Below are 11,885 nucleotides of genomic sequence, written 5' to 3'. Positions count from 1 at the left end.
GAAACTGCCCTAACCAAGGTCACCAATGATCTACTAACCGCCAAAGCCAAGCGACACTACTCTATCCTCCTCCTCCTGGACCTGTCCTCTGCCTTCGACACAGTAGACCATTCCCTCCTACTACAGATTCTCTCATCTCTGGGCATCACAGACTTGGCCCTATCTTGGATCTCCTCATACCTAACCGACCGAACTTTCAGCGTCTCCCATTCTCACACCACTTCCTCAGCTCGCCCCCTATCTGTCGGTGTCCCTCAAGGCTCAGTTCTTGGACCCCTACTGTTCTCCATCTATACCTTCGGCTTGGGACAGCTCATAGAGTCCCACGGCTTCCAGTATCATCTCTATGCCGATGACACACAGATCTACCTCTCTGGACCTGACATTACCTCTCTACTAACCAAAATACCACAATGTTTGTCTGCTATTTCATCCTTCTTCTCTGCACGATTCCTAAAACTTAACATGGACAAAACAGAGTTTATTGTCTTTCCTCCTCCTCACTCACCTCCTCCAACAAGCCTTTCCATCAAACTTGATGGTTGCTCACTCACCCCAGTCTCACAAGCTCGTTGCCTTGGAGTAACCCTCGACTCTGCTCTATCCTTCAAGCCACACATCCAAGCCCTCTTCAACTCATGCCGATTACAACTCAAAAATATCTCCCGGATCCGTGCTTTTCTTAACCAAGAATCTTCAAAAACATTAGTGCATGCCCTCATCATCTCCCGCCTTGACTACTGCAACCTCCTGCTCTCTGGCCTCCCTTCCAACACTCTTGCACCCCTCCAATCTATCCTAAACTCTGCAGCCCGCTTAATCCACCTCTCCCCTCGCTACTCCCCAGCCTCGCCACTCTGCCAATCCCTTCACTGGCTTCCCATCGCCCAACGACTCCAGTTCAAAACATTAACCATGACATACAAAGCCATGCACAACCTGTCTCCTCCCTACATCTGTGACCTAGTCTCCCAGTACCTCCCTGCACGCAACCTTAGATCCTCACAAGATCTCCTTCTCTGCTCCTCTCTTATTTCCTCTTCCCACAATCGTGTACAAGATTTCTCCCGTGCATCCCCCATACTCTGGAACGCTCTACCTCAGCACATCAGACTCTCCCCTACCGTGGAAAGCTTCAAGAGGAACCTCAAGACCCACCTCTTCCAACAAGCCTACAACCTACAATAGCCCTCAGCCCAGTAGACCACTGCGCAACCAGCTCTGTCCTCACCTATTGTACCATCACCCATTCCCTGTAGACTGTGAGCCCTCGCGGGCAGGGTCCTCTCTCCTCCTATACCAGTCTGTCTTGTACTGTTAATGATTGTTGTACGTATACCCTCTTTCACTTGTAAAGCGCCATGGAATAAATGGCGCTATAATAATAAATAATAATAATAATAATATATATATATATATATATATATATATATATATATATATATATAAATCAGTCTCCAAGTGGATTGAATATATACATTTATTTTCTTAGTAGAAAAATTATTTTTTATATTTTTTATGGATACACATAGGGGTGCAGGGCGGTGTGACAAGGAACCAGGGCATGGCAATATCAGGTGGCTAATTTGAGAGGTGAGATTCCCCATAGTGCTCAAGGGACAGCGGGTTAAGTGTGGCAATGGTTAGGCTGTTTGTGGCCGTTTATATTTACTGAACGTCATATTTGCCCACTTGATCTGCTTCCATCTAGCCACCTTGTCTACAATAGTGGAACTTTTGGAATTATTTCAGGATTTTCACATCAGGTTTGCAATTGGACTAATTTATGTGCAATATATACATATATATATATATATATATATATATATATACAGTATATATATATATATATGTTTGTATTTGCACACATATAGATTACCTATGATAATAATTGCTGTACAATATTGGGGATGTGTGCAATATGACAAAGTGCAATATGGCAGTATGTGAGGCCAGGATTGAAGCACTATAACTAAGCACTTTATCTATATGTATACTTATTTGCTCAATATAATATTGCATATACATGAATTGATTGCTCTTCTGATGTTATATTATTTATTTTTGGTTTCACTATATGTATTGAGATGTATATTTGGTCCAATGTAACTGCTATGTATGTAACCTAGGTCACACTGCCCTGTGAGTTGTTTTCCACTTGGAGACTAATTAATATATATATATATATATATATATATATATATATATATATATATATATATATATATATATATATATATATATACATATATATATATAATTTGTTCATATATAACTATGAGTCAATTGTAGGTAGATATACTGATGTTGGGAACCATAGTAAAAAAAGCAAAAAAAGAAAACGTAATATAATAACATGGATCTGGTGATTCTAATTCTAAGGTTTCTGATCAAAGTATTGTAGTGCGCCTGCGCAGGACCGGTGAGTGTGTATGACGTAGACGCGTCATGCACACAGGTTTCTGAAGGTCGGCGAAGATGGCCGAAACAGGAGGCGCCTATTTAAGTCACATCCACTGCAGTGACCGGTTTAAGTGAGTATTATAAAGTATTTTTTATGTTGTACACAGCGGCCTGGGCTCTTATATATAGCATGTTAGAATGCTGTATATAAGAGCCCACTGGTGGTGGCCGCAGCTTATAGGCCAAAAAACTGGTGACAGGTTCCCTTTAATCATCAATGTTTATGTAATAGATATATGGGATGAATTTTATTTTTTTCCTTCTGTTTAATGAATGCTAGATACATAATTGATTCAACATTTATTTTTGTTCTGTAAATTGTTCTTTTAAATAACATTCTAAATAAGAGATTTATTTATGCTTAAATAGTTTGTAGGACGAGATAGTAAATAATAAACACTTAACAATATTACAGTTTCTTTTCTGCAACTAACCATGAAGTTATGTTGCTATTTTTAATCACAATAATTCTACATAGTATTCAAGGAAATAGGAAATGCAAATATTTTATCCTCATCCATCCATATTAATTTATTTCCAATCATGTTTTTTTTCTAAAGATTCGCCCTCTCAGATCTCATTACAAGGATTTATTGCGCATTCTTTTTAATAAAGTTGTAATAAAACAGAGGCTTTTATTTCCTTATGCAGGGCGTATTGGATGTTTCTTCAGAATAATAAGGGTTCCATTTTATAGGTAAAATTCACTGTTAATAAGAAAGGAGAAAAAAGCCATTAGTTTGTATCATTATTAAATCTAGGTTATTATATTATGCCTAAGAGTAGGACAAAATAAATCCATACATATATAATTCCAGAATAAACGGCTTTCCATGTACTGTGCCTGGTATTATGGCCTAATATATGCCATTAAATAGTTACAAAACAGCCCATGGAGGATAACAATGCTGCTTTTCAGACTCATCTGTTATAGTAAATAATTGCATTCGTCAGAGTCATGACATAACAATTCTGGAGAATCTTTTCTTAGAACTATTTGTGCAATTTTGTCTGTTATTTCAACTAGAAATGTATTAATAAATTGATAAGTGGGTATTACCATTGGGAGGAGGAAGGGAGTGTTCCTACACAATCTTATAATGCCAAATCACTGATAGCATTGCCAGTCTATCATGGTAGCGTCAGGTCGTGTTCAGATTGCTGAGTCTGACATTCCGCCTGAGCGATTCTCTTGTGTCTGGGAGCATCAAAGGCGTTAACCTGCTGTGTGCTGATTCATAGGCAGGCTAGCAAGAGTTAATCTCTGCTAGACTGCTTGTATGCTCTTTTTGATTACCTGTTGTGAGGGAGCCCATCACATCTACTCCCCGCATATATTTATTGGATTGGTCATTCCTTCTATGCCAGCTATAGTTTAACTTATTTGGTCTTGTGTGGCGTCCCAGATTTTCTGGTGCTAGTAGTTCTTGTTGCTTTGTATGGTTGTGCAGTCTACCCCTTTTGTCTTTTGTAGTTTTCTTCCTGCTATTGTTTTCCTCCTGAATCTTTGTCAGATTTTTGGTTATCCCTTGTCTGTCTTCATCTGAGTGTAACATCGCACTCTTGCCCCATCCTTTCCTGGTGGGATGGGGAGGGGAAAATCAGATTAAGTCTGGTCAGGAACAGGGCCAGGAAGGGGACTCAGGAATCTCCACCATCCAGAGTATCCCTGAGGTTAAGGATAGCAAAGGGCCTCCTAGCATGAGAGACAGCATAGGGGTTCCTATTCCTCATTTTCCAACAAGTCACATCGTGACACTGCATATTTATTAATATATTTCTAGGACATAAAAGAGAAGAACAGTATAATACAGAATACGATTAAGTGCTCCTTAATTGGTATTTCATGGGTAATGCAGGTGATTACTAAAATAGACAAGACAGGAGAGCTGATTGGTCCACTTTAAGTTTTACATGGATATTACACTGACCAACTAATTAAGTCAGGCCTCATCAGTGTTTTCTGTGTCAGGGTGCTCTTTATGGCTGTGTATGTCACATACAGAGGGTTATGAAACAAGGTGACATCAACTTTTCTATAATACATATATTCTGTTACCAAATTTCTATAAAATAAATGGCAAAGTCACAGGTGTTTACTGAAATAGACATGTCAGGAGGGTTGACTGGTCCACTTTACGTCTTACACGGCTGTCACACTCACCAACTCATTATGTCAGGGCTCATCATTTCTTTTCCATGTCAGTGTGCTCTTTTTGGCCATCCATGTCACCTACAGTTGGTGACAAATGACAAGGTGACTACATTTCTTTAAAATACAAGCTAAAGCCCATAAAACAAATCTTGACTGCAGAACGTGACACTTTTTAAACATTTATGTCTAACAATAATTTTAGAAGAATGGATACAATTTGATTACTGTGAATTGTAAACTAATGGAAAGTTATTGAAAATATACAGTATAGTAAATCAAATAATAGAGAAAATAAATGAAAAACTATGTAAAGGTAAAATAATATAAATTGAAATTAAATATTAAACATTTGTACTGTATAATATGTCTTTATAAAGCCCGGAACCTGATGGTTCAGATCTTGCAGCAAAGATTTTAACTTAAAGAGAAGCTGTCATGTAATTTTTCTATATTTAAGAGTCCCCAATGTCTTGTTATTGATGCAATGGGCATTACTATCATGGTTTTCTAAAAAAAAAAGTTCCAAGTATTTACTGTATGTAAAAAAATACTTTTTATTGTAAGGTGAATGCATCACAGACCTTCTCTTTCAGTCATTGGGGTGGCGCTTTGTAGCGTTTCAGTCACGGTCCTCTTCAAATTCACATTTCATCAATACCTAGATATTGGGAAAAGTTTAATATAGAAAAATGACATGACAGGTTCTCTTGAAGGTTGCAAAACGCCTGGACTTTCTTGCTGCTCTGTATTCCAAACTAAGGCTGGATTCACTCAATGGTATGGCATCTGATGCAAGGATGCTATATGCTAATGACCCTGGGCTCACAGATCGGATCACAGCTGCGGAGGAGAGGAAGGGGCTAATCTCCCCATCTCTTCCTTTGTCAGCTGATTATCGTACTGCACTCTGGTGTCATCTCAGAGCAGTCCGATGTTTCTCTCACACCCATAGACTTGTATGGGTGCAAGTGACATGGCTCTCACTGACAATCGCAGCATGCTACGACTTTTCTCTCATCCAAAATCTGGATGAGAAAAAAGATGCCCCTCTGCTTTCCCTCACTGAATAACATTGGCCCGAGTGCAATGTGCAATGCGAGATTTTCTTGCATTGCACTAGTCCGATTCATACCCTCGTGTGAGCGTACCCTAAATGTGACTAAACTAGCTTTTGAGCATTTGATTTCTTGAAAAATCTCCTTTCTACTTTACTAAGTAAATATTATTTAGCCTTTATTTAAAAAATCAAATCATTTCACTATGAAAACATAATACAGATATATACTGACATAACCTACATCAAGATAGAGCAATATGTCAAAGTGGGAAAAATAGCACTTATCTTTGAAAAGTAAATCTTCCTTCATCAGAAACATATTTTATTCCTTTTTGCTGTACTTTGCATAAATCATTAAGGAAAAGTGGCAGCGATTACTGGATGCAGTGAGAGCAGTGTATGAATGCCGTATTGGCACGCTATAACAGCTATTTTCCTGATAGTTTAAAATCGTGACCGCTGTTTTATGGAAATCAGCTTTTACTTTTTCACATAAATACATGATTTTAAATCTCTGTGGTGAGATGGAAAGCTATAATTTTAAGGGATTACATTAAACAAATGGCTGTCTTTTAAATCTGTTAACCACATTCCTCTTGTGTATTCTCATTTTGAGATATAATTGTATCTACTTTACTTTAAAATGCTAAGCTTCACTGTTATCCTGAGTAATTAAAATATATATTTCTGTTTTGCCACAATAAGACATCTACGATTTACTTTTTCTCTAAGGCCGATTTCACAAATCTGAAAATCATGGTCCGAGATTGGACTGACCATAGGTCTCCTGACCCAAACACAACAGGCAGACATGAGGCTGCAGAAGGCAGAAGACCTGCAGCCAACCTGTGCCATCTGTACTCAGACTGTGATTTGCAGACGTGTTAAACCGGCCTAAAGGACGCTTTACATGCAACAACATCGCTAACGAGATATCGTTAGGGTCACAGAATTCGTGACGCACATCCGGCCTCGTTAGCGATGTCGTTGCGTGTGACACCTATGAGCGACCGCTAACGATCACAAATACTCACCAAATCGTTGATCATTGACACGTCATTAATTTCCCAAATATCGTTGCTCATTTTGGATGCAGGTTGTTCGTCGTTCCTGAGGCAGCACACATCGCTACGTGTGACACCCCAGGAACGACGAACAACAGTGCTCCTGCGTCCTCCAGCAACGAGGTAGGAGTGACGTGAATGCGGCTGCTCTCCGCCCCTCCGCTTCTATTGGTGGCCCGCTGATTGACGTCGCTGTGACTCCACACGAACCGCCCCCTTAAAAAAAGAGGTTGTTCGCCGCCCACAGCGATGTCGCTAGGAAGGTAAGTACGTGTGACGCATCCTAGCGATATTGTTTGCTACGAGCAGCGATTTCCCGTGATTCACAAACAACGGGGGCAGGTGCAATCGCTAGCGACATCGCTAGTGATGTCGCAGCGCGTAAAGCAGCCTTTACTCTCGTTTTACGGGCACTGACTGCTCATGAATGGCCTTCTCTCAAATGAGGTCAAGGGAAAACTGAATTTGGGGTTCAGATCCTCAAAGATCACTTTTTTTTCTGATCAGATTGATATGTCATAAATTGCAATTGCGGAAACCCCAAATTTCACTTTATGCTAAGGCTAGACAATTATACCTGTAAAGGGGGCTTTACACGCTACGACATCGCGAATGCGAAGTCGTTGGGGTCACGGAATTGGTGACACACATCCGGCAGCATTAGCGATGCCATTGCGTGTGACACCTATGAGCAATTTTGCATCGTCGCAAAAACGTGCAAAATCGCTCATCGGTGACATGGGGGTCCATTCTCAAATATCGTTACTGCAGCAGTAACTAAGTTGTTCCTCGTTCCTGCGGCAGCACACATCGCTCCGTGTGACACCGCAGGAACGAGGAAGCTCTCCTTACCTGCCTCCCGGCCGCTATGCGGAAGGAAGGAGGTGGGCGGGATGTGACGTCCCGCTCATCTCCGCCCCTCCGCTTCTATTGGGCGGCGGTTCAGTGACGCAGCTGTGACATCGCTGTGACACTGAACGAACCGCCCCCTTAGAAAGGAGGCGGTTTGCTGGTCACAGCGACGTCGCCGGGCAGGTAAGTACATGTGACGAGTCTGGGCGATGTTGTGCGGCATGGGCAGTGATCTGCCCGTGTCGCACAACATATGGGGGCGGGTACCCATGCTAGCGATATCGGTACCGATATCGCAGCGTGTAAAGCCCGCTTAAGTCTTAGGGGTACTTTGCATGCTGCGACATTGCTAGCCGATTGTAGCGATGCCGAGTGCGATAGCCCCCACCCCCGTCGCAGATGCGATATCTTGTGATAGCTGCCGTAGCGAACATTATCACTACAGCAGCTTCATACGGACTTACCTGCTCTGCGACGTCGCTCTGGCCGGCGACCCGCCTCCTTCCTAATGGGGCGGGTCATGCGGCGTCACAGCGATGTCACACGGCAGGCGGTCAATAGAAGCGGAGGGGCGGAGATGGGCGGAGATGAGCGGGAGATAAACATCCCGCCCACCTCCTTCCTTCCTCATTGCAGGCGGGACGCAGGTAAGGAGATGTTCCTCGCTCCTGCGGCTTCATACACAGTGATGTGTGCTGCCGCAGGAATGAGGAACAACATCGTACTTGTCGCTTCAGCGAAATTATAGAAATGACCGACACTACACAGATCACCGATTTTCGACGCTTTTGCGATTGTTTATCGGTGCTTCTAGGCTTTACACGTTGCGACGTCGTTACCGGCACCAGATGTGAGTCACTTTTGATTTGACCCCAACGAGATCGCAGTAGCGATGTTGCAACGTGCAAAGTACCCCTAAGGCCAGAATCACACTTGCTAGTGCCTCGCGTGTTTCTCGCACGAGTCTCTCATGGTAGAACCCGGCTTGGCCGCACACTCCCCTGACAGGAGCGGGTCGGTTGCATGTATCTCTATGCAGCTCAGACACTCCTGTATGCATAGTGTGCGGCCATGCCGGGTTCTACCATGAGAGACTCGCGCGAGAAGCACGCGAGGCACTAGCAAGTGTGATTCTGGCCTAAAAAAAGCAGTAGTCATATTGCATTTTTGTGCATTGACCGACATAGGAAAGCTATCAATTATTGGTTAGTGTGAATGGACTCCAAACACTAACATGGGACAACATGAAGCAGTAGGTGGGGAACGAATCCCTCTAGACGACACAAAATGGCACCTATACCAGTTATCACTTTTTAGAGTCTTGAGTGTTGGATCCCAAAAGTTATCCATGTTGTAAGTTAAACATTTCAGCACCCTTGAGTTATTGAGACAATTGATAGTTTGTGTTTACTCTGAAAATTGTAGAAAATGTTAAAGTTGGCTAGTTAACAAAATCCATTTTCATACACTTAATAAGGGGAATTTTGATTAATAGGGAGGGAGAGTTCTACGTTATGATCTTAAACACTTATTACTTGATTATCTCACAGTTTGCAGCTAATTGCTGGAGGTGGGGGGACACTGTGAACAATTTCTTTTCAAGAATTTTATCTGTCCCATTTTTTCTGAGAACAAACAGACCCATAAAGCTTGTCTTATTCTGAGCCTCAAAATTGGATGAGAATAGGACATGCCCTGATTCTTACGGCTCTCACACTTTCATCTGAGATTTTTGTGGATGTGTGAATAGATCTGTACCGCCCCTGAAGCAGTCAGGACTGCTCGGATCTGGAGTTTGCTGTGGCTCGAGGGTCTCTGGACCTGGGGGCTCGCGTACACTCGAAAATAAGAAGGGGGGGCTGTTTACAGGGGAGGTTATTATCCATGACGCCACCCGTGGTTCGCGGGACACATAAGAAAACCAAGTCTCTGGGTGCTGTTGCCTCTCGGGGGGAGCTTGTCCTGGAATCCGCCCCCATTGATATTGCTGGTCTTTCTGAGTGACCCCTCGGCCTGGAGCTTTCGGGGACCGGCTCCCTTTACTTGGATAGAGGAGCTGTACTCTCGATGGCTGGCACTTGGGATTTCAGTGGGCTGCATGGGTTGGAAAGCCCTATCCCCCTCGTTGTGTTGGTGCCTTCGATCTCTGAGCTCTTGGGGAAAGTTCATAAAGAGACTATCCTCCACAGGTTAATTATCAGTTTGCATGAAGCTACTCCCTGATCTAGGGTCCACTACCCCGCCGTGCTCAGTACCAGTCCGGTTACTAGATATTCCGGTGCCGACCGTTCTCCAAAACTAAGTCTGGCTCCTTTCTCCAATACCCTGCGCCTGGGTTTCCAACTCCTCCAGTCCCAGACCACCGTCTGCGACCTAGCCAAACTCTCCCAGAGAGTTACAACTCCCCTAGCTCCTCACTGTCTGGGGGCTACCATTCAACTCTTCTCCCAGCTCCCCAGGAGCTGCCACTTCAGCTCCTCTCTCACTGAAAGCTGACACTGAACTGACCAAGTCCCTCCCACCAGCCTGCCTAACAGCTAGGCGGGTTGCCCTATTCCAGCTAGACTACCCACTGGTGTGCCTGACAGACACCCTTTAAGGTGTAAGGTGACTAGGATTTGAATGCTGATAGAAGCAATACCAAAGGTTAGGATCCCAGAACCATGGAGGGTGGTTTCTGCACTATAAGAAAAAGGAGTGCAATTCCCTGTGACACCCTGAGTAGTGAAGGGGCGTCACAGATCCATGAAACTATGTGGGCCCGTCTATGGTTGAATAAAAATTCGTGCAGCTTACGGACATTTCACACATATGTGTGAATGTAGCCTAACAATTTGGGATTTTTCAAAATGGATAATTTCTTTAAAAAGTTTCCATTCTGGAGAAAATGTTTTTAGCTTTTTTTATGGTAATTATCTTGACTGAAAAAGAAATGAGAAATATTTTTAATGTATAGAGGCTTTTCCTCCTCCCTTTTAAAGGGTACCTGTCAAGTCCAATATGCACCCAGAGCCACGAGCAGTTCTGGGTGCATATTTCTAATCCCTGCCTAACTGTTCCTGTATCTAGTAGCATAGATAAAGAGATCTTTAGAAAAAGTATTTCTAAAGATCTTTTATCGTATGCTAATGAGCGCGGGGACAGTCCCAAGGGCGTTGATTCCCTTGCTAGTGTGCCCCATTAGCATGTTAGCATGCCCCTGTGGGTGTACTAACTGGCTAATAAATGTTCTGCGTCAGAACATGATCTCACTCACCTCTCCGCTACCATCGCTGCCGACGCTGAATTTTGGCTCATTGTGCATGATACCAGACTTCCAGGCATGCGCACTACTTCAGTTTGAAGCCTGGATGCGTACACCCGGCTTCATAGTGCACATGACCCAAATTCCAAGGTCATGCACACTGAGAAATCCAGCGTCGGGCGGCGATGGTAGCGGAGAGGTGAGTGAGATCACCCCCGCCAATCGCCTGTTCTAGGTGCCTTACCGGTGGTGGCCGGAAGTGCTCAGTTCTGGTTCTGCTCCTTCTTCTAATAGTGGCAGCAGCCTCCTATTAATATCAATGAGGTGGATGTGCAGTACCCGGCCGCACACACTATCAGAAGATGGATCAGATTCAGAAATCAGCATTTCCGGCCCCCTGCACCAAGAACAGCTGATCAGTGGGGGTCCCATTGCTCTCATATCAGAAGCAATGCGCAAGTGGGTCCGAGGCCTAATGATGAGACATAGTCAGTATCACAAATAAACATTTACATTCAGGTACCTTATAGATGATGTTGTGTCTGAGTCGTTTCTTTCTATTCTTCATCTTGTCCAGACGAGATGATTACTTTTCACATTCACAGCTCATCTGTGCATATTTCCATCTTCTCTGTTCTTCTGCAGCACATCCCAACACACCCCTAAAAATAGCAAAATGATTATAATACTCCTATTTAAAAATATCTGCCCTACGCTGTGTCCCAGAATAAATAATGGCCCCTCACTGTGTTCTCTGCACAAAATATGACCCACACAATGTCCCTCTTATGGTACATGCCCCACAAACTGCCCTCTCCTTTCCATACTGAGCCTACTCTTCACACTGTCCTCCCATACTGTATCACCCTATACTGCCCAGTCTTTATACTGTGCTCTCACATCCCACCCTCTCCTTGCTATGGCCTCACACTGTCCTACCATTCTGCCCCCTCTCCAAACCACCCACATCCACTACCCAGTCTCTATTCTGTGACCCCTCACTTTTTTTTATCCCTTACTGTCTCCTCACTAACTCCTGTGTCCATATAC

At 43.3% G+C, this 11,885-nt stretch overlaps 1 long non-coding RNA gene across 1 annotated transcript; it reads right to left on the bottom strand.

Annotated features, from left to right (window-relative positions):
* Nucleotides 1-3,040: 3,040 nt before the first annotated feature.
* Nucleotides 3,041-11,454, bottom strand: LOC142295428 (uncharacterized). The gene is made up of 3 exons (XR_012751454.1): nt 11,359-11,454; nt 4,628-4,696; nt 3,041-3,170 (listed from the first exon to the last, which is right to left on the bottom strand). It is a non-coding gene; the product is annotated as an uncharacterized LOC142295428 (long non-coding RNA).
* Between the last annotated feature and the right edge of the window lie 431 nt (nt 11,455-11,885).

The sequence above is a fragment of the Anomaloglossus baeobatrachus genome, chromosome 3, assembly GCF_048569485.1.
Source record: "Anomaloglossus baeobatrachus isolate aAnoBae1 chromosome 3, aAnoBae1.hap1, whole genome shotgun sequence".
Taxonomy (NCBI): Eukaryota; Metazoa; Chordata; class Amphibia; order Anura; family Aromobatidae; genus Anomaloglossus; species Anomaloglossus baeobatrachus.
This window is presented reverse-complemented; position numbering and strand designations above follow the sequence as displayed.